This window comes from Varroa destructor, unplaced genomic scaffold (assembly GCF_002443255.2).
Source record: "Varroa destructor unplaced genomic scaffold, Vdes_3.0 BEIS01000001.1, whole genome shotgun sequence".
Lineage (NCBI taxonomy): Eukaryota > Metazoa > Arthropoda > Arachnida > Mesostigmata > Varroidae > Varroa > Varroa destructor.
The window spans coordinates 51099012-51119735 of record NW_019211454.1 but is presented as its reverse complement, the minus strand read 5'-3'; the positions used below and the strand labels follow the sequence as shown (position 1 = coordinate 51119735).

Genomic DNA, 20724 nt, shown 5'->3' with positions numbered 1-20724 from the left:
AATCTAAAGCCGTGGTGAATTAGTGATAGTAACGGTCCATATGGTTGAGCAGAGTCCATTGAAAGTGGGTTGCAACCGTGAAAAGCTAAGACTTGTCTCACTCAGGTCCAGATCGATTTCCCATAACCCAAGAGGCTGGCGATCGGCTGGGCTAATGCAGATTAGAAAATGCTGTTATTCTTTGTAATTTTGTCCTGGTCTAGAGATCCTGCCTTGATGCATCGTCATTGTCACTAAATGAGTTGTAGTGTTTCGTTCATGCCCCTCTTAGCGTCCTTAGAGAAAAAAAGTAGGAGCGCTGATTCAGTTTGTCGCTTTTTATATCGATTTGCTTGTCGTTCAAGTAGCACTCTTTTCTATTGGGATGAAAATCGCAACAAGCTTTTTATAACTTCTGTTCCAGCCAGCCACGATACTCTGAGTCGTACTTTTTAAGCAGCTTAGTTGGCCCCGTCTATTGCTGTGTGTATGTGTTTTTTTTAAAAAAAAATTCTAGTGTGCTATTGTCATTTTTGAAATTAGCGTTACTTTATCCAAGGTGAAACATTGATTAATGGCGAAAGCGTTAAATGTTGAAATCAAGAATGAGTGAAAGACGCGCCAATTGGCCTAGAATCCGTGCTTGCTATTAAGATGTCGAAAATGTTGCTCTTTATATCTATGTCAAACGTCGGTGCGATTCGGGACAACATGTATTTATAATAAAAATACTCAGTTAAGCCGTTTCAAGTTGACAGATTTCGTCGTTGTGAGAAATTTCCTCTATCGGTCGGACCAAATTGTTTAGAACCTTATTTCCTTGCGTTGTCCTTTCTTTTAATTTTCTTACTGGTGGTCTACATATCATCATTTTCACAGGTCCTTATCCAAATGATAACCAGCTGGTGCATCCAACACAATCGCGACGTACAACAACTGCAACACTATGCGTAGAGCCAGCCATCAGGTTTCGTCATGAAACGTGCGGCATTTGTTCGGTGAGGAGAAAATGACCAATCATTTTAAGCAGCAGTTAATAGTAGGAATATGACTATTGGAAGTCTCTGTCATGCATAAATGTCTTACCACCAAAATGTGCACAATACTCTGCTTATAAAACATATATTTATGTTACTTCTAACGTGCTTTACATGGCTCGCATATGTGCTAGCTTTAGAACTTGAGCTGGTTATTCAGCCACGCCAGCAGGCCTAAAACAAGAAAAGTACATCTTCTTTTTTATACTTAAGCTTCGAGGCGTCGATGTACAACGTACACAACCATAGTAATGCATCTATAAGAGAAAAAGGTGCCCCGAACTTCTACTATCGACGTAATCGCTGGCTTTGTACAAACGTGTATTGGTGGACACATGATTTCATTTGAGGATAACAATCGCTAGAGGGCGCTATATTACGCCGCTTCGTTCAGCCGTCTAAGCAAATATCCATCATCAGCACTTCAAAAGCTTTACCATCGTTGTCAATAAAAATGGGGTCGTATGAAACGTGAACCGGGCTAAACTTCGTCATTGGGAATGCAGGTTATACATTTCGTATCTAGGTATAAACACTTTGATATAACCGCTCCAATGATCCGTACAATGTTTTCCGTACAATGGGAGTTGTGACCTGATCAACAACCTGGAGTAGTTTCTAATTAACACACAGTTAAGGTGTTGTTTTACTCAGCACGAAGATTGTGTGCATAGCAAATGTGAAAGGGTGCCTCACATAGCCGCGGAAATCAAACAGGATATGCTGAAAAAATCGATTCACAACCTTACTTCACTTTTGTCAGGCCAAGTCTATTTTCGACATGAAGATAAGTAACAACCCGGTAGATACATATACTTTTCCAGCTAGGGTTTCAGTGGTCCAATTGAAATTACGTTGATTGTTTACGCAAAACAAGTCTAAGTTATCTATGAGTTAGGCAGAGCTCCGATAAACTTCTCTTAGGGACATTTCGAACCTCCGCCGACGTTGACTGGCTTGCATTAATGACACATAAATATACCACAATTTTTGCTAGTGATGAAAAGATCCTCTTGGCCTATTGGCCCTTCAGGCCATTTTGTCTCAAGGCGGGAGCGCTGGTGATGTCGAACACTGAGTTGCGAATCGTTTTCCTTACGTTACTAATGGAGCATATTTCCAGGTTTTTGTGTTATTTACTATTAGGAAAGCTGGCGCCAGTCGAATAGGTTTTAGTTAAATTTACGGTGTGGTTTTACTCAGTTTTTTTTGAAGATTTTTAACATTGTCATTATGCTGACATCGCTATTAATAGGATACTGAACTATGAAACATCGGCTTTGATGAGACTGACCGTCTGCGCATATGGTATTCTACTGAGTATATAAGGCAAGGTGATGAAATATAGAGGAGGAAAAGCCAGCCTTTGACATCATTTTGTATGGACTGATCTGTTCATTAGTTATTTTCGCAATCTGTCCTCATCGACCTCTTTGGATACTCGCAGTACTACAGAATAAATGATTTTACTGTGATAATATTGTAACAATATCTAAAGATGTGCATTAGAATACGCCTGACGACGGTAGAGCACAATAGCTGACGATCTTATCATTCCGCTAAGGGTGTGCGCAATCTCGGAACATTTAAGCGGTCAGCTTTTTTATATTTAAAAAGGAAGGTATGGTGATAGACCAGTTGCTTGCAATTTCGTGCGGTAGCAACTACGTAAGTAAAACCATGCATATACTTTGAAGTTCGCTAGCAAATTTCGATGTCCATCATAAGTTACGCCTAATGTGTAACAATCATAGTCATACATACGACATAAGCTATAATATGAATGCAGACCCACTTGGCAGTACCTCTCAGCTATAGTGTATATGCCATGGTGTATATTTTGCCAAATGTATTGTGTAAAGCAAATATTGCGACTGTCGCAATGCCCGTTAGACTGTGGCTGTAAGGAAGATCGGAAGCACTGAATAGGAATTAGACTTAAAACTTGAAGTTCCCTGGACTATTTTGTGAGAAGGTAAAGGCTGACGGATTTTTCCCTACATTTAGTAGTATTATATAACGTCGTTGCTCTTCCAATCATACCCGACCAAATGACGTTGTTACAATTAGAATTAAAGTTAAAATGTAACAACCTTTATATTTGTCAACTAAAAAAATGACAAATCGTCAAATCTACCGCTAACGACGGTTTAGCGTTAAAGTAGGTCAATACTGCCTGTGCTAAGGTACAAATCAATTTTAGATAATAGGGCTACAAAAACTAAGTACGAACTTGCATTAAGAGCCATGGTAAGAACCAAATCATGTACGTACACATGCGGGTATATTTAAAACGGAATGATCACTCTGGTGCAATTTGTCAAAATGTATGGGAACCGTGTTATATGTTTCGTGCGCGCAGAAACAACCACAGTTTTTATTGGCGGAGTAGAAAGGAGAACGAGAAAAAGAAGTTTGCCACTGCAACGGGGATCGTATTAAGTTGTCTGAATTTTAGAACTTCATCTAAAGTTAACGTACTGTTCTAATTTATTCGAATTTTGAAAGGTATTCATGTTCATATATATATGTAGTACATATACACGCGCAAGTTAAGCCGCTGTGTTTTGCAGATACCTTATTTCATGTGCAGTTTGTCGAGATAACAGAATCGGATCACGGCAACTGTTGCTTCAGTGGATACCGACGAGACGCTGAGCATGGGCATCGGGCACCTGAAGTAGGTCAGATTAGGGCTTGAGGTTTGTAATGCGGGTGTGCTTTTGACAATGCGTACATTTTACATACATAGATATTTTAGACAATACATAGATAATTTAGTTTATTTATACTTGATAAGCATTATCCTATTTGACGTTTCTATTAATCGAGTAGCTCGGACTGCCGATCCAGATTTCGTTTGCGCGTCGCCGACATACACAAGACAACGCGTCAATTGTCGCCGGCTTGACGCAGTTTTTCAGTCGGGTCGAATGCTAAACCCATTTGAGTGAGTAAGTGCGATTTGAAGTTCATTAAACGTGCCTTCTTATTAGATATGTGTCAACTCTGTGAATGAATTTAACTTGTAGTATTATTATTGTATTTATCTACATACTAGCAGGCTATGTAGGCTCACGTTCCCAGGTACATCCGCAGTTATTTTATCTTGCGTTTTTGAGCCAGTAACAGTTCGTACGTATACACGTGTCTACTGTCCCCAAAGAAGCTCTAACGATTTTTCCATTTTTGGCCTACATACTTAACATACTGGAAGAAGAAAACATTTTGCATGCTTGAAAATATCTATTTACGCTAAAAATATAAAACGCTTTTATGGCTACCGGAGGCAATTAACTATTGGCAGTTTTCTTAGCAACGGTTTATAATTCCTCAATCCTTTACGATATCATATGTATATATGATATATATATATATATATATACCGTCAAGGCCAAGCAAAACACCAGTTGGGTGTTGGGAATTCAGGACGAATGCTCCAGTTCCCGAGAGGAATCCTGTTCAGCTATGTGGCCCACAGCGACCACTCCTACCTCAGTTTTATTAGCGAGACGTCAAACAAGTCCCTAGAAACTGAGGTCGCGATGCATTAGAATGGCCACATGAGACGTGGAAACAACATCTTATTAGCCGCGAAATGAAAGTATCCCTTGGAGTGGCGTTGGTCAACAACCCAATCAACAGCCTATGGACGTCTTCAGAAACCTAACGATAGTGAGTTAAAGTAAATTACGAGAATTGCAAGTTTCTTAAATTGAGCTAATAATCGTCTACAAGTTATAAACGGTTATATATTTTTAACGAAATTGATTGGCGCGATATCGACCGCAAGTTCAAAGAACCGTCTTTGACGCCAACTTGTATATTACAAGTAGTTTGTAAATCTCTACCTGGCCTGCCACAGAAATCTTGTAAGGTCCTCACTTAAAAGCTGATACTTTAAGCTTATTCTTATTTATTTTATTATTATAAAGTAATGCTATTGCGACAGCACGACAACAAAAAAATCGGCACATCTCTCAATCGAGTAGAAAATCAGCTAATTTTTCAAGGGCTAGCGTAAACCGTTTATGCTGACCATTTTTAGTGAGCTGGTTTATGGCAATAATTCAAACCAAAGCACAGTAGACACACTAAATAAGGATAGAGCTTATATCTTTATTCCTCTTATTTGCCAATCATGTTATCTTTGGCTTCCAATAAATCAATTTAGAGCCAATCAGGACAAATTCCGGAATTGCAGGATCGACTTCCATGGGAAAGTAATGAATCGGAACGTATATTGTTTAGTGCTGAAAATAAACGCGCCATTTTTTTCGAGGGTGTGAGCCCTAATAGGATTGATCGAATAGTAGTAAGAATACTGCGAAAAAGGGGGCGTTGGGCACCGAGAGACCGAACACTGGCAGGTTGAAGACCACAAAAAGCAAGTGACCACAGGGGACCTCAAACGGGATAGCAAGTTGTTGTGATCGCGGAAACTTTTCAACAAAACAGAGCATCAATCGTTTTCCCCTTATTGGCTCAATATAGAACACCTAGAAGTACCATAATAAAACTATAAAAAAAATCGCGTTTTCGTGAACTGGGTCTAGGACAAAACGAGAACCCGTCTACAGTATTCTTAAAATAATTTGCTCAACAACAGGTATCTATATTATCGCCGTGGACGAGAAGCTTTTGTAATCACAGCAACTCGTTTGAGAAGCTAAAGTAATAGCATTAGTAACACCTTGTGGTCTCGCGGAAGGTTTCCTGCGCCAGTATTTAAGCAATTCTCGATGGATTCTATTAGGATTCTTGCCTTCGAGAAAGAGAAATGTAGTCGTTGAGCGTTTGTTTTTAGTTCTTAACGATATCGTTGCCTGATGCCTATTATCTGATGGTACACAATCAATCAGTAGTCGCGGATAGCCAAAGAACCGATGTAAATATGTATTAAATATCATCCGCTAGTGGTGCGACTTATTTGAAATTATCAAACACACTCAACATATGCATATATATACATATGCTTACTGTCAAACTGCGCGACAGTTAGTACCAAATGCCATACGCCATCAAACACAATATCAGGGGTGCGCGTGAAGCTCGTCCTGGTAGTTATCGTCCCGTTGTCACAATGGCGCTTCGAACACTGTGCACCGTTCTCCGCCGCACGTGCGCCTTCTCTCGCAGCTCCCTAATGCCCTTATAATATTCTGGAGTCCTCGATTCCTAAACCAATCTTTGTAACGGCTGCTGTTATCTTGAACACTGCGCCACAATAGAACGGATCGAGATCAGACCAGCGTCCTTCATTCAAACTTGACAACGTAACCTAGAGGTGTACGAACCTGGTGAAGTCCAAAAATATCTATTTATTAGGTTGAGTAAATGTTTGCGGCCGTTGGAGCCGACGAACGGCGCTAGGCCTCGGGTCGATTGATCATGTCTAGCTGAAACTTCTTAGGGTCCCAGAATGATTTCTGTTTTTCCTGAGGGACGTGTATCCTCTTGCTTTCGTTGAGCGATTATCGTTAGGAGTGGTGATTTCGTGCGTATAGTCATGGAACTGGAAAAGATGCGTATCTGACATTTTGTCTCCTTCACTGTTTTCATGCGAAAAAAAAAGCGCTGACAGGAAGACAGAAATAATTGTTTGCAAAGTCGACGACAAACGTATTACCATTTGCCAGTTTTGGTTTAGTCGTTTCAGAGCTAGGGCTTTTGACTTGAACGACGTACCATATTTTAGACGGCTTTTTAGGAACAGCAAGCGGCAGCGAACTGGAGGCACCCCTTAAGCAGAACGGCGCGGTTGACACGAGAAGAGTGACCTGGACGACTGTTGCCATTCGTTTGCATGAAGTAAAAAGTGTTTTTCCATAAACCCAGTAAAGATAAGAAACCGCCTGGCAATATGGTTTTCGGTGCTTGCACAACAGAAAAGCAAGCCATCTCCACACAAGACGAAAACTACCGAAGACGAAAAAATTATCTTTTACAACACCCTTGAACGCACGCCAGAATTGCTAGGTTCTTTTACTTTGATACGACGGAAAAATATCAATGGTTAAAAGCTGCACTTCTGCACCCAGTTGGGTGAGAAAGAAGTAATATAACGTAAAACTTGTCGAACATCTGCGATGGACTAGAGGAAGCTGTTATGCAAGTCAACTTATTAGTGTAAGCTGCGAGATTGACATAACTAATTAAGAGGTTTTAGACTGGTAAAGGGTAAGGCAGTTATATGTTTGTATAATAACGCTATACCGCATACTGCTTCGATGAATCATCCAGCGTCAACAGACCTTTACTGGGCACCTTTTCTCACCTCGCGTACAATCCCCAGCATCGCTCACTTGATTATCACTTGCTGTTTTGGTCAATGTGGCATAGCTAGGAAGATCAATATTTCAGAATAGAGGCCGAAGTCGGTGAGTGAATGGATTGCTTCCCAGCACTGAGTTTTTTTTTGACTTGACAAGATACATAAGCTAGCAGAAACAGAAACGAAAATTGCCGGTAATGAAGGATACTACTTCAACTAACATGTGTTTACCTCTTCGAAGTAACGACAATCAAACTTGGTGTTAAATTTGCTTAATCTTCGAATATTTTCGGCGCGCGCATTTTTAAATACGTATCTATCTATATAGAAATGGAACATGACTCGCAAAAAAGCATTCAAGAGGAACGGTGACCTTTCATTTTTACATCAGAACCTCATATAACGCATGTATGCATGATATTGTCCGATAGCGGTTTCATAGCCTATTCATGACGTTTGGGGTAGTCATCTTCATTGAATTAGGAGAGCTTCAATAACTATTAGCTACACGAACGCCCAACGGGCATGAATTCTGAAACCGATAAACTTAATTTGCTCATGTAGAGTTTTTACTTTACGTAGAACTGACTGACCGACAAAAGATCCATAAGATTGTTTTCGAAGGCCTCGAAGTTTATGGCTCGAATTAACTCCGCTTTAAAAAGAAAAATATTGCATATATATACTTTATATAATGTGCACCATTCCGTTTAATACGGTAACGAATCGTTGTATCTGGGTTAAGTAAAGCTTTCCATTATAGAACTGAAATCAACTTTGACGGAGCTCTCAGGGTGTCAGTTATCGTGCTTCATTCAAGTCAGCTATATTAAGCGTGGGCAGCCCGACAAATATAATAGGGTATTATTAAAGAAGAAACCCTTTGTAACTATCGTAAACACGATCGTCTCTGTTACGTGGCGACAATACATAATCAATATCATCCTATGCCGAAGAATAAAGTAGATGTTCGAGCGAGAAAGACTTTCGTTGACGGGCCGTGGAACTGAAACGCATCTGAAAGCATTGTGGCTCGCATAAATTGCGCAAAACCAGCCTACAAATGGCGTACTTCGTATGTACATCTGACATATATTCTGATACATCAAACGCCTTTCGTTTAGGTTAGTACAAGCGATCACGTAGTGACCGTACATGCAGTTGGTTAACATCAACATTTTTACAGTATCCTATCGGCGACCGGCTATTACTAGTCCTAGGGAGGTCAATTTAAAAGCATTCGCATAAACTTAGCGAAACAGAAGTCACGGGTGGGCATCTGGCAGACACAGGTGCTAAAATCCAGAGTAATTGGTTTTGACTATTTGGAACGGTGCATTCAGCAGAAATATCACTCGCAGCAGTTTATAGATGCCGTTTGGGATCAGAGCGTGTGACAGATGTTGTGACACAATATATCCAGAGTTGCAAGGAAGAGACCGTTCGTGTTGCTAACGGCAGTCTTGTGTTACAATAGAAGACGATATGTACGTAAGGCGGAAATCATATGGAAGATAGGAACCGCAGAAATATAGGTGCCCGTTTGAGGAAAATCATCTGAATAACTATGATCATGTTTAATTTCCCCGTTACAGCAATAGATTGTGTGCTTACGATCGTAGTACTACAAGGAGACGCAATTTTCTAGTTTTTTGAACGAATGTATCGCACAATACAAATAACAGCATCTTATCACATCATATCGCCCCTTTTCAGTAACACGACGTTTACCTTGTGTTTGAAGTACAAGATTCACTACTTAGGTAAAAAGTGTATATTTTTAGAGTGCCTAATAATTTGTTCCTGCGCAGAACAGATCTTTCGTCTAGCCATAATATTCGATTAATAAAATCTATCGAAGGTCCGTGACCTGAATGAATGGGCTTCTATACCAATATTACTAGTCACGCCTCGGTGCTAATGTGATAGTTGAAGCATACACGCAGAAAAAAGATTTGCGTCCACAGGAATATCAGTACACGTGTCGCTGTAACATGACTAATTGTCTATGATTTCCGCAGTAAAGTGTCTCTCACATAAAGAGAACCCTATCATTAAGAGCCGATTTAGATGGATAGGCTGTTAGTGGGAAGACACAGGTTCAAAAAGTTTCATTAACGCTTCATATTTTTATCTCACCGTGACCTCTACAGAGCCCCTGCCTGGTTCACTAGATTATCGGCTTATCAGGCGATGTCTAGCTAGGTGCTTCTGACGACAGTATTTATTTTTCTTTTCGTCACTTGGGCCATTCAAGTCCATGGGCCTGCTTCTGTGTGGTAAAAGTGTTAGGAATTTTACGCCCAGTACGGCCTAACTTAAAAATTGCTGTAGACTGCTAACTCCCAGCACAAGACAAATCGTGGATACGGTCGGTTTCAAATATAGACTTTTTCACGTATTCTTTATGTACGTATGTATTAATTCGAAACACGTTACGTACATCCGACGTCAATAGTAATAACACTTTAAATGGAGGTCCTCTGTCTGTAAATACTGTATGCCATCGAGAACGCTTTTCTCCATTGTCAGACACGAAAACTATCTCTCTTTAGTATATGTTTCTTCGTGGTATTTTTAGCGCGCCGGTTTAGCTGCCAAAAATAATCACAATCTATCTTTTTTTTTCTTCAATTTTGTACAAAAATAGAATTCGATTTAGATGATCAAGCTGACCTTTGCTTTAACACTATGAAACTACGCCTGAAAGGATTACAGTGCGTCTTGTCACGGCGAGTCCCATATTAAGATTGCAACCGACGTAACCGTTTTGATGTCGGTTATTAGAGATACTTAAGACAAAAAAGAAACATAATTGCCCATTTTAGCAGAAGTAGGTTTGATTTAATATTGAAAGCTGATCATCCTCCAGAACAGGGTTGCTCTGCAGCCGCACCTGGCAGGCAGTGTTAGAACTGACCCGTATTACTAAACATTTGCTAAAAATCAGTTAATCCCTTTTTTTGGTTATTATCAATACTGTATGCGTCTCGATTTGTACAATTAAGGGGTTCGACTACGTAAAACGAGCAAAACTTTGTGGGAGAAGCAAAAAATTGGTAATTTATGAAAGTTCCTTTTCCAGAAGCTATGGTCTTAGAGAGGAAATGGCTTAAATTTGTTATTTGGCCTTAAGTACGTATGTGCTGTTATTCTACATGGCTCCAATCGTTCATTTCACCTATACAAATCTGTGGTGATTGTTATGCAAGGAAGCTATACAGCTTTGACATGCGATTTATTGACATCCATGTATTTTTGTTAGAATTTTCAAACTTTCTGGTACTACTATCAAAAGGTCCCTAGTATGATCAGCTTAGCTCGTCTACATTGTGGACCAGATTTTAGTACATCGTGTGATGTCCGGCTCTTGAAATACTTATTGCTGTGGAGTTTAATGGTTTCAAATAAATACATTACAATTAACGAAACGCTAAAGGGTTGAAGGCCCATGAGAGCCTTCGCTCGAAGTTCAGGAAACATTATATCAGTGCGCCAAGGTCGTACGCGTACGCTACACGCGTAGCGCGTGTATAGATTCGTACAATTTGGTTCGAAGGTACGATTGTAAAAGTTTATAATGGAAACGCGACAATAGATATTTAAATAAAGCTCTCATCTAAAAGCCATAAGCTAAGTTTAAGGTAATAGGACTCAATATAACTGTTTATCGGCTTTAAATTACAGGACGAATTCAAGTATTAGACAAAACTTTCGCTACAGATTTAGGTATCGTTCTCTATAATATTGAAGGAATTTTACTTCATAGCACTGTCATTAAACGGACCCGACATATTGGAATTGGCCCTGGATAGTTTCGTATATGTATTGCTTTCTCTTCTAGTTGCGTATTTCTATCTTCTCCATGCCCGTTTCGCACGCGTTGCAATCGACGATCGGAAAGAAGATCCTGTCAGTATTCACGTCCAACACCATTCGAGACGCAGGTTTACCGCGAATCTTTTTGAAACCAGCTAACGACGTAGCGTATTTCGTAGCCGCAATAGAAGCTCTACTTCAGTTTTCGGAGGTGGAAGTAAAGTGTATATTTTCTATTTTCTCCAGACACAAAATCCGATTCGAAACTGCGCATCCCTAAAAAGGCTTCACTGCATCCAACTTCAATAATCAAACACTTTTAATAATTATTTTTCACTGATTAACAATAATGGGCCAGTGGGCATTTTCCGAGCGTTGGGTCCTCTTTCGACTGCCTAACCAATTGAGAGGGGAACATACATACACACAGACACGGGGTGATATGAAGTTGGATAATGCAGCGAAGAACCATCAACTTTAAGAGCGGTACTCGTTACATGCAACAATTCAAGATTTATGCCGAGCGTAGTACGTACTATGCAATATATATGTGATCCAAAACTAACTTTTCGTTTGTTGTGTTTTTAAATGGTACCAGTTTATAAAAAAAAAAAGAAACACGTGTTTTCAGACTCTGGTATTCCTTTCTCTGAACTTGAAAACCATATGAACCAGCATTTTGGCCTTCCCCAAAGCTTGTGCGTACGCCAGGTTTTACTTTTGATGCTCATAATTGAAAAAGTGATCCTTGCATACATCGTGGTATTATTAAACACCGTGGTACTAGAGCCTTTCTTCGGCATGGAGGTGTTAGGGAGGGAAAATGTGTGTTTCAAAATGGCTATTTTACTAGGTATATGAAAGGTAACATTTGCGTGGAGCCCATACATCGTTGGGCGAGCCCGGCTAATTTTTTCAGTTAGAGGCTCGGTAGTCTAGAATACTACGTCGACTGTATCTTACTCCCCTTGCTGAGTTGCTAACATTCGTAACGCTGATTAATTGGTTACCTATTTCATAAATGTATGCAAACCCAACTCTGCCTGGACAAACTAAATTAAGTTGAAATAGGTGAATTTGCGAAGCAAACTTTTACAAAAACCCGCACGTACGACTATCAAGAATTGGTACGACAATATTAGCTTTCCTGAGCAAAGTTCTGGAGACCTCGCGCTTGCGTGGTCTTTCTCGTAGAAGACGTCTATTACGAGGTGGCATGTTTTGTGAAATCCGTTCAAATATAGACCAAAACGCTTGTTAAATAGCCATAGGCGTACGAAAGTCACGTAACAGCCTTTTCTGGTCGGAACAAAAAAGGTTAATGTTTTCATACTGAGTTTTCCTTTGTGGAGAACAAAAGAAGCATCAAACGCGTAACGATCTTTCCCACTTTCTCTTGAGGAATTTGTGATTTCGGCTGGGTTTCTGTCCGCTAGAATGACGACGAACGAGCTGTCCTCGTGCGAAATGACGTACTCACTTCACTGCGAATGAAACAATAGGCTCAATTAGTTCCATTACAAGATCCTCTTTGAGAGACACACACACACACCTATCAATATTTCTAAGTGAAGAAAAGCGGTGCGTTCGATTCGGGTAACTGCGATGAAAAATGTGGGCTGCTTTAAAGCAAAATCTTCTTTTTTGCCTCGGATGTGCCACGGGAAAATTGTGCCAAATCTGACCGTTACCACCAAATAAAAAAAACAATTCGGTGGCAATGATAATATATATATATGTAATAGAACAACAAAGTGCCCACCTACCTACTAAGAGCACACTCATCATTATTACACCGTATGTGCCGCATTGGCAGCATAACGCGGCGCCGAAGCAAAACCTGTGTAAGGCCTAGTCATTACGGAATGACGTCTGCTGCATGAGAGAAGTCATATCCTCTCCATGACCTGAAGCAATGTTTCGATGCCAGATACGATAAGGCCAGCCGAGCTCGCCAACCTACTTCTTTCCAAACTGCTCAAACCAGGCGTTGCGGTGCTGTCAAAGCGATCAGCAAAACCGCGTGAATCGGTAAGCAATTTCTTCACCCTATTATTTCTTATTACTAGGATAATCGTGCAGGGCCAACATGAGCTTTAATACTCTCGTCATGCAGAACTATCAAGATTCCCTTTAAGTGGCGTGAATTGATGTCGATTAAGGCTACCGGCCTTTTCTAGCCGTGCTCAAAAAACAAATACAAGTTATTAAATTTAGATTTACTGGATTTTTCAAGATACGATGGTACACGTGCGTACAAAGTTGGCTCACTAGTCCAATGTTGACAAATCGGTTTTGCCGTTCGTCATTTTCATTGTGTTACCTATTATCACGTCACGGAGACGAGCACGGATGCTATTAGCTATCGTAAATCAACTGCATCTATTGACTGAACAGTACGTAACCACAAAGTATAACGGACACTATGCAATTACAAGTACCTAATTGTACCGTACTGCACGTACAGAGTATTGCGTACATTGCATTCTAGTGATGGAAAACGTTCTTCTGCCAGTATGCATTATTTGTCATTGCCGTATAGAATGAATGATATTGTCTCTTACGGCGATTATTTCTAGTGTACACAGGGTGACGAGAAGCCAGCTAAAGATTAAATCCATTGATTCCCACTTGACTTCAGAAATCTATATTTTCCCACGCAGAGCTTTGCGTAATAGTAAAATGTACTAGTTTGATAGTCACATTGTTCGTGTGCTTGACGCTACCAAGAACGACTTCGCGGTGCTCCAAACCTACCGAATTTCCTATGCATAATCGTGTCCTAATGACAAGTCAAAAGGAGAGAAGAGCTTTCGTATAAGAGTGCATAGAGAAATGCTCGCTTAGCGGGAAACAAGTAAATTCACTGGTAGACGAAAAAGTTTTAGTGAAAAGGATGAGACTTATAACGGATAGCTTCAAATGATTTATAACGATTCTATGACCTAAAATACGCATGAATTGTCATCATAAAGATTGAAAGTTTAAAAGTTACGCGAAATAGCTATGGTCTAGTATGGTAATAGCTATGCAGAGATCCAATAGAGGGTTCATATTCTCTATTGGACCTTTGCATTCCCACAATAAGGTCCATGCGTCACCTGATCAAAACGTCACATGACCTATGGTCAAATTGCTCAATCAGGTTTCTCGTACAGATGGTCGATTACGTCGGACACGCTTGACTACCGTCGAGTATGGTTACCTCCTTTAGATACGGAAGAGCGCGAAGTTGTACATATTTATATTTCAATCGGGTTAGCTCCAGGCGTCGTCTCACCTTGCACACCTCTGAAAATCGCGTTTATCGCAGTACACGAAATCCTGTAGCTATTTTCGCCAGCTGTATATCTTGATCTTGAAGCGCTCGCACTGCCTTTTGGACATATTTGGCTATTATAAATTAGAATAGTTAAGGAGTTAGTGATTTACAGCAGACCCGTGTCTATCTAACTTGAAGCTTTTGGTTACTGCCAACGGTTGCAAATGCTTATGAAGTTACGAGCGTCGAAACCCAAATAATACTTCGCTACCCTATTATTACTGAATAAGCTTGATAAGAATCGGGTCTTTCTGTACTTTTTTAATGCATTTTGCAATGCACACATCAAGGACACGACACAATTCGCTAGAACATAAGCCTATAAAGAGCAGTAGGTTAAGCCGGCAGGTAAGATTCCTACACCTGAAGGTCGCTGTCAGTTTTCTCGCACATATTGTTCAAACTCTGAAGGCAGCCGTTGGCCAAGGTCGCCCGAGCAAATTTATTTACAAGGAAGCGTAGGTATTTGACATACACGGCCGGCAACAAGTGCCCTCCGTCTGTGTGGGATCGATGCAGGATATAAAATTATATTTGTACTATCCTCTGTTTCGAATCTACTAGACAGTACAGACGCCGTAAAGGAGAAGTTGAAGACAAAATTTCCATTTAACAGACCCGAAACCTGTTTAGTATCCAGGTTAAATTATGTCGAAGAAGGCGGAGTTATGAGCCTGTACTAAGGGATAAAAACAAATTGAAAAATCAATATTCTGCCTTTTAATCCAGCAAATTGGACAAAGCCTTTCAAATGGTCCATACATTGGTGCAATTTCGTTCTCCCCGTAAAAAAAATGCTTCCGACTCGATACATACAGCTACAATGGGCCAAGTGACCCTTTCCAAAAGTGACATCTACAGGATGGGAAAATCGACAAATCCTGACCTTTTAAGTTAGTGTAGGGCCTATCACGCATGGGACTGTCTACGCTAAAAGGAAAACGCTAGATTCTTGTTGACAGTCGTTGAATGAATATGTCTACATACTGTAGGAGTATGTTAACTTTAACCAAATAGATTTACTAGGTTAAATCCGTGTACGAGTGTTTACATATTCGTGTCATACGACACTCAGTATTCTTTCGAATGGAATAGCCATGTTCGTAGAGGCCTGTTTTCTCAACTACATATTCTACGAAGAATCGGGACTCGTTTAACGAACCTTCAAGGACGACTTTCATCATGACCTACTACAATTTTACTTTGTTTGTATTGGCTAGTCATCAAAGACTCTTTCCATTTTTGGCCAATTCCAGTATTATGAAAGTCTCCTAATTTTAATCTGATTGAGTTTGGCAGTGCAGATTTTAGTTTTTTTTTTTTTTTTTTTTAGCAGTAACAACAAACTGCAAGTAACTTGAAGACCGTTGTCTTCAATCTAACTCCCAATTTTATCGATACAAGGATGATTTTGGCGTTTTGTGTGTTAGCAAGTCTTCTTCGATCGAGCTTTGAAGCCTATATTCGAGTAATATAATTTGATGATAATAATAATAATAACAATAATATTAAGCTTTGATTTTTGTGACCCTGGATGGAAGCTTTGAAACTTAAGAGACATGGACAGCGTACACAGGTTAGAATTCTGTGATCATTATTGCTTTACTATTATTACCACTGCTAGTGTTATTATCTATTAAATAATTCACCAGATATAACTTAGGACGACCAAAGTTGAAGCTAGTTAAAATCTAATATGAATATAACATATATATAAACAAACCTATGCTCTATGAGGAGAGGCTTGGGAGGTGTTTTGCTTCTGTGATTTCTTCTATGATTACTGTAAAAAAATTGTGTTTAATATTGTAGGCGTAGCCGAAAAAGCTATCATTAATTAGTAAATAAGCATCTGATAACGAGTCCTGGCGTAAAAATACAACCCTATGTCTAACCAATCCTTATTTGCTTGAAGAGTCTAATTCCGGTACAATGCGGTAATTGTGCGTCGACGTTTCGCGCGTTACTTCTACTTGTGCCGCACAGACGACTGTTTCTCTAACGAGTGTTTCTCTAATTGACCAGGAAAACATTATGCAGTATGAGATTGAGCGTTAGAGACGAACACCATAAAGCATAAGTCCTAATTCTCTCTTTTAGCTTCAAATATGAGGACCCTAGACATGGAATGATTGATAAGCCGATACCCTATAAACGTGAATGGCTAACCAGCAAAAAAAAGTTACAGGACAAAACATTGTTTCTAGATAGCTTGACACTGTGAATATTAAGAAGGAAGCTATTCTAGATATGTAGTTGAAGAGACGTGGTCAGCCCAATGAAATTGAACGTGTAAGGCTTGAAAGACGGGCCTAAGGGTTCATGCGAAGAGTGGCAAACCAAGCATCCTAACGCCCTTGCCAACAGGTCGGAATGGGCTTGATTTTGTTATTAGAGTTAATACATGCTGCTCTCTAAGCCGTGAGTACCCAATGCAAACATTATTTAATTTTGATGAATTTTCAAGTTCAGAGATTTATTAACGTAAGCAGCTAGCTTGGATGGGAAGACGTGCTTACAAAGACGTACACGAAGAGACCGAACAGATAGGTTGTTGGTTGACCTCCGAGTTACTAGTTGATTATCACTGATGGTCGACTATGCCCATGACGGACTAACGTGTATAATTAAAGACTAAAGAATATTGACAGGCAGCTTCTAAAAGCTTTTAGTTCGATTTTCTAATGCTATCTGTGAGACTCAGTCCACCATTAAGAACGGACGTATTCTCTGACTACAAGGTGATTTCTAGCGTCAGTCAATCGCACGACATGAATGGAAACAGTCGTAGAGACCAAGCAAGCTATTTCGCAATAGTCCAATAGCGTCTTCTGTATTCATTATCATTGTACACAGGTAAGTTGTTGTTATAAATCAGAACACCGAGTCCCAGAAGGTATCGTCAAGTTACGACAAGCAAGCAATTAAGAGTTTGAAAACAAGGTGGACAAACTTAAGGACATGACAAAGACAAGTAGAATTTCCAAGAAATAATTTTCACGATTTATCGCCTGCGTTGCGTCATCTTCTGAAACCGTATTCTCTGCCGTACGCTTACTACACTAACTATCAACTCGTTCTTTATAACAACAAACTCGCTGTACAGATTGACTTTGTATTTCAGCGCCGACCTTTCCTGAGGCGACATCAGCTACATATTTTACCTACGACTCTATTGCTTTAGTTACATTTTCATAAATTTATTTATTTTATAGAGAAAACAAATGCGCTATAAATTGAAGACGCCTATACGAGCTTAGCAATAAATCTACTTTACTATTATAAATAAACGTATACAACGTATATAGGGTAACATTGACTCTAGACAGGCTATTGAAATTAATCAGAGAGAAATTGAACCAGGCTATCTCTAGCTTAGGTTAGATTTTATATAGCTACGTTAGAGCTTAGACTACGAGTCAAATTTGCTAACGCAATCTTTTTCTTTTATAATACAAATCACGATGGCATTAGGGAACCAGAGGGATTCAGAGACCGAACCATTTCGAAGGTAACGCGTGAATCGCCTAAGGTTATTGCGAACATGTATCAAGTTATATATGGCGTATTCACGTACCATATGGATGAAAGCTTCTTTAGTAATATCATATCGTAACCGAACTCATTATTGACTGCTCATCATGTGCGTTTTTTGCAGGGAATTAACTAATTTATATGGCGCTGACGATGATATAATGCTAGTAAGGAAGCTTCTCTAGAATTCACCCCCATATAATACATCCCACGTATGACCCGGGAAATGATCGTCCAGCTCACTGAACAAAACCAACGATATGTTCCTAACCGTAAAGCGATGTCACTGTCAATGATGAGCCATCGTAGTTCTCCCATATGGATAATTTACAACCCTATTTCCAATTTGACTAACAGTTACTTATAATACTAGAACGAACATTAGCAGCTTAAAATATCGATAAATTCATCAGTTTAAAGATACAATCTGAGATAACTTAGCATGTTTCGATATACGAATATATCAAACGAACAAAAAAAAGTACCAATATTCAATCAAAATTTGTTAACTATTTTTCGAGAAGTTCAACTGGTCGTACCTCATGAGGTAATTTTCGACTCAGAACATCCAAGTGGTTCGCTTAAGACCAAACGTCGTTTTTGAGGCGGCTTTTCAACGCAGATTTTACTTGCGGCAGCGTTTTGCCCACTATGACCCACCAGAAGTTTGGCAGAATTATCAGCATCGAAAAGACTTAGAAGCCCCTTAACGCATGATAAACACAGAAGTGTTTTTTAACTACTTTTATTATTACGAATATTGTTCGAATACACAGAATGAATGATTTGGAAACTGTTGAAAATTGTGATTTCCCATATCTATTCATGAATAGCGACACGTTCTGCGGCCGAATTCGCCCCCCTGATGCATATCTTATGTAACACATAAATAGATGAGTCAACACAATTACCCTGACTTCGGTCATGAACGCAAACGACGAGCACCCCTTAATTGAACATGTTAGCTTCGCCTAGACTTTTTACGGACTTCAAACAGCCCACAGTTCAACTTTTTGGCTTGAAGAACGTGCTGTACTTTCTATTATGTGAGAGGAAATGTTGAAATTTGTTCGCCATATAGCTTGTATATTATTTTGATATCGACATTTTCTGTATTGGCTATATCTTTTATTATAAAATGCGACACTTTTGATAAGTTGAGTAAAAATGAATCCGCAAAATGGTATGTATATCCGCATTGTTCCTTGAATGACCCTCTGCTTTGTCCTGGATTAATAGAGAATCTGTGGAAAGTTTATGAATAAATCCATTGATATATTGATCGTCTTGTAGCTGTTATTACAGAAAATGTAACATTCTGGTACTGGGAGGTAATGGGCTGCCGTGAGACCTTCGCCTTTTAACAGGTAGTTGTACTAAGCATAAAAACAATAGGCTTTTTGACACTCTCATCGCCTCTGACTTTTGTGATCTTTTATTCAATCTATTTTAGGAGCGGAGGCCTCAACCATTGCCAAAAGGTCAGATACACTCAGAAATCACCGGCTGCAAAACACGACGAAGGACAGGCTTCTAGATCTCTTTCAGAGCTTTTCTATTTTTTTTTAATCTTCATTTTAAAACAGTTGCTTGGTCTACTTAGTCCGGGTCCAGTACTGGACATGAGTGAAGAAATAAGCCGCAAGTGAATTTAAAGCTATTCGGTAAAAACCACGACTGAAGATTAGTTTGCAATAAGAAATCCATCATCGGGTGAATTCGAAATTAATTTTGAAGAACTATGCACTTGCTGTTTAGAAGAGGGTGTGTTTACAGAATAGAAACCTAACCTAATAGCATTAGAGAACTAGCAGGTCTGCAGTTGTGATAATTAAAGGTTAACTGTCAACAACATGCGAGTACTATAAAGCCTGATTTTTGACAATTCTCTAACTTACCTCCTGTAGCATTATATTGCAAAGTTATGGCAAATAAGGCGTTAGTTCTAATCTATTTAATAACGATGCATCTTGAAAGGAAGTGTCCTCTACGCAAAAAAAATCGTTATTCCCTTAAGAGAGACTTAGAACCGAACTTAGAGCCCATTGATTTCCTAGTCTATTGTTTTTACGCAAATTAACAGCGACCGCCATGTATTGTTTCAGAGAGAAGCTAAGTTAAAGTTACAAATAATCTTAGTGATAAATTTGCAGATTTCGTATGTGCTCTGGCACCTTGTTTATAATTGCATGCGACTAACTTTAAACAAACTTCATTCAAGGTATCACTAAATATGATACAGATCTATTCGTAAATATGTCGAAGTTAAACAAAAACGTAAACGTTGTTCAGAGGAACTATTGAGTAAATAATTAAGTCATCTCAAATAGAACCTTAACGTTATATGTTTTACATTTTGAGGAAGCGGGGACAGATCGTAGAGGACCATGGGATTAGTGTCATTGAGCTTCATACATAAAAAAAAAAATTAAACCAGTTATTATTCATTGTGTACGCTAAGAGCTAGAACAGAATATAAATGAGCCGTCATGTAAAGTCCGTATCTATGATTCGACCACTACACCGGGCATTGCTTCGTATACTGCGTGTCCCATGAAGAACTGAGCCTGAATTATTCTTTAAACTGTCAGACGCCTCGTTTCATTCCTACAGTTAGGCCTCGTATACAGATATGGACGGCTACCTCGGGTAAGTAGACTCGCTTACTTCGCTTTAGTAACAATGGTCCATATATGATGTGTTCTTACCTTATATGGCCCTGAATTGAACCATTTTGAAAACGGCATTTCGTTCTAGGA

The 20724-nt window shown here is 39.4% G+C and overlaps 2 long non-coding RNA genes across 2 annotated transcripts in view; one reads left to right on the top strand and one right to left on the bottom strand.

The window, feature by feature from the left end:
- Window positions 1-20139, top strand: part of LOC147758781 (uncharacterized) — a 75567-nt gene extending 55428 nt beyond the window's left edge. Inside the window, exons 3-5 of the long non-coding RNA XR_015318955.1 lie at window positions 859-977; window positions 18090-19332; window positions 19419-20139. This is a non-coding gene — a long non-coding RNA (uncharacterized LOC147758781). The remainder of the gene's footprint in view (window positions 1-858; window positions 978-18089; window positions 19333-19418) is intronic.
- LOC111243131 (uncharacterized) lies at window positions 118-7529 on the bottom strand. The gene is made up of 3 exons (XR_002670316.2): window positions 7271-7529; window positions 3594-3691; window positions 118-275 (listed from the first exon to the last, which is right to left on the bottom strand). It is a non-coding gene; the product is annotated as an uncharacterized LOC111243131 (long non-coding RNA).
- Window positions 20140-20724: the final 585 nt, after the last annotated feature.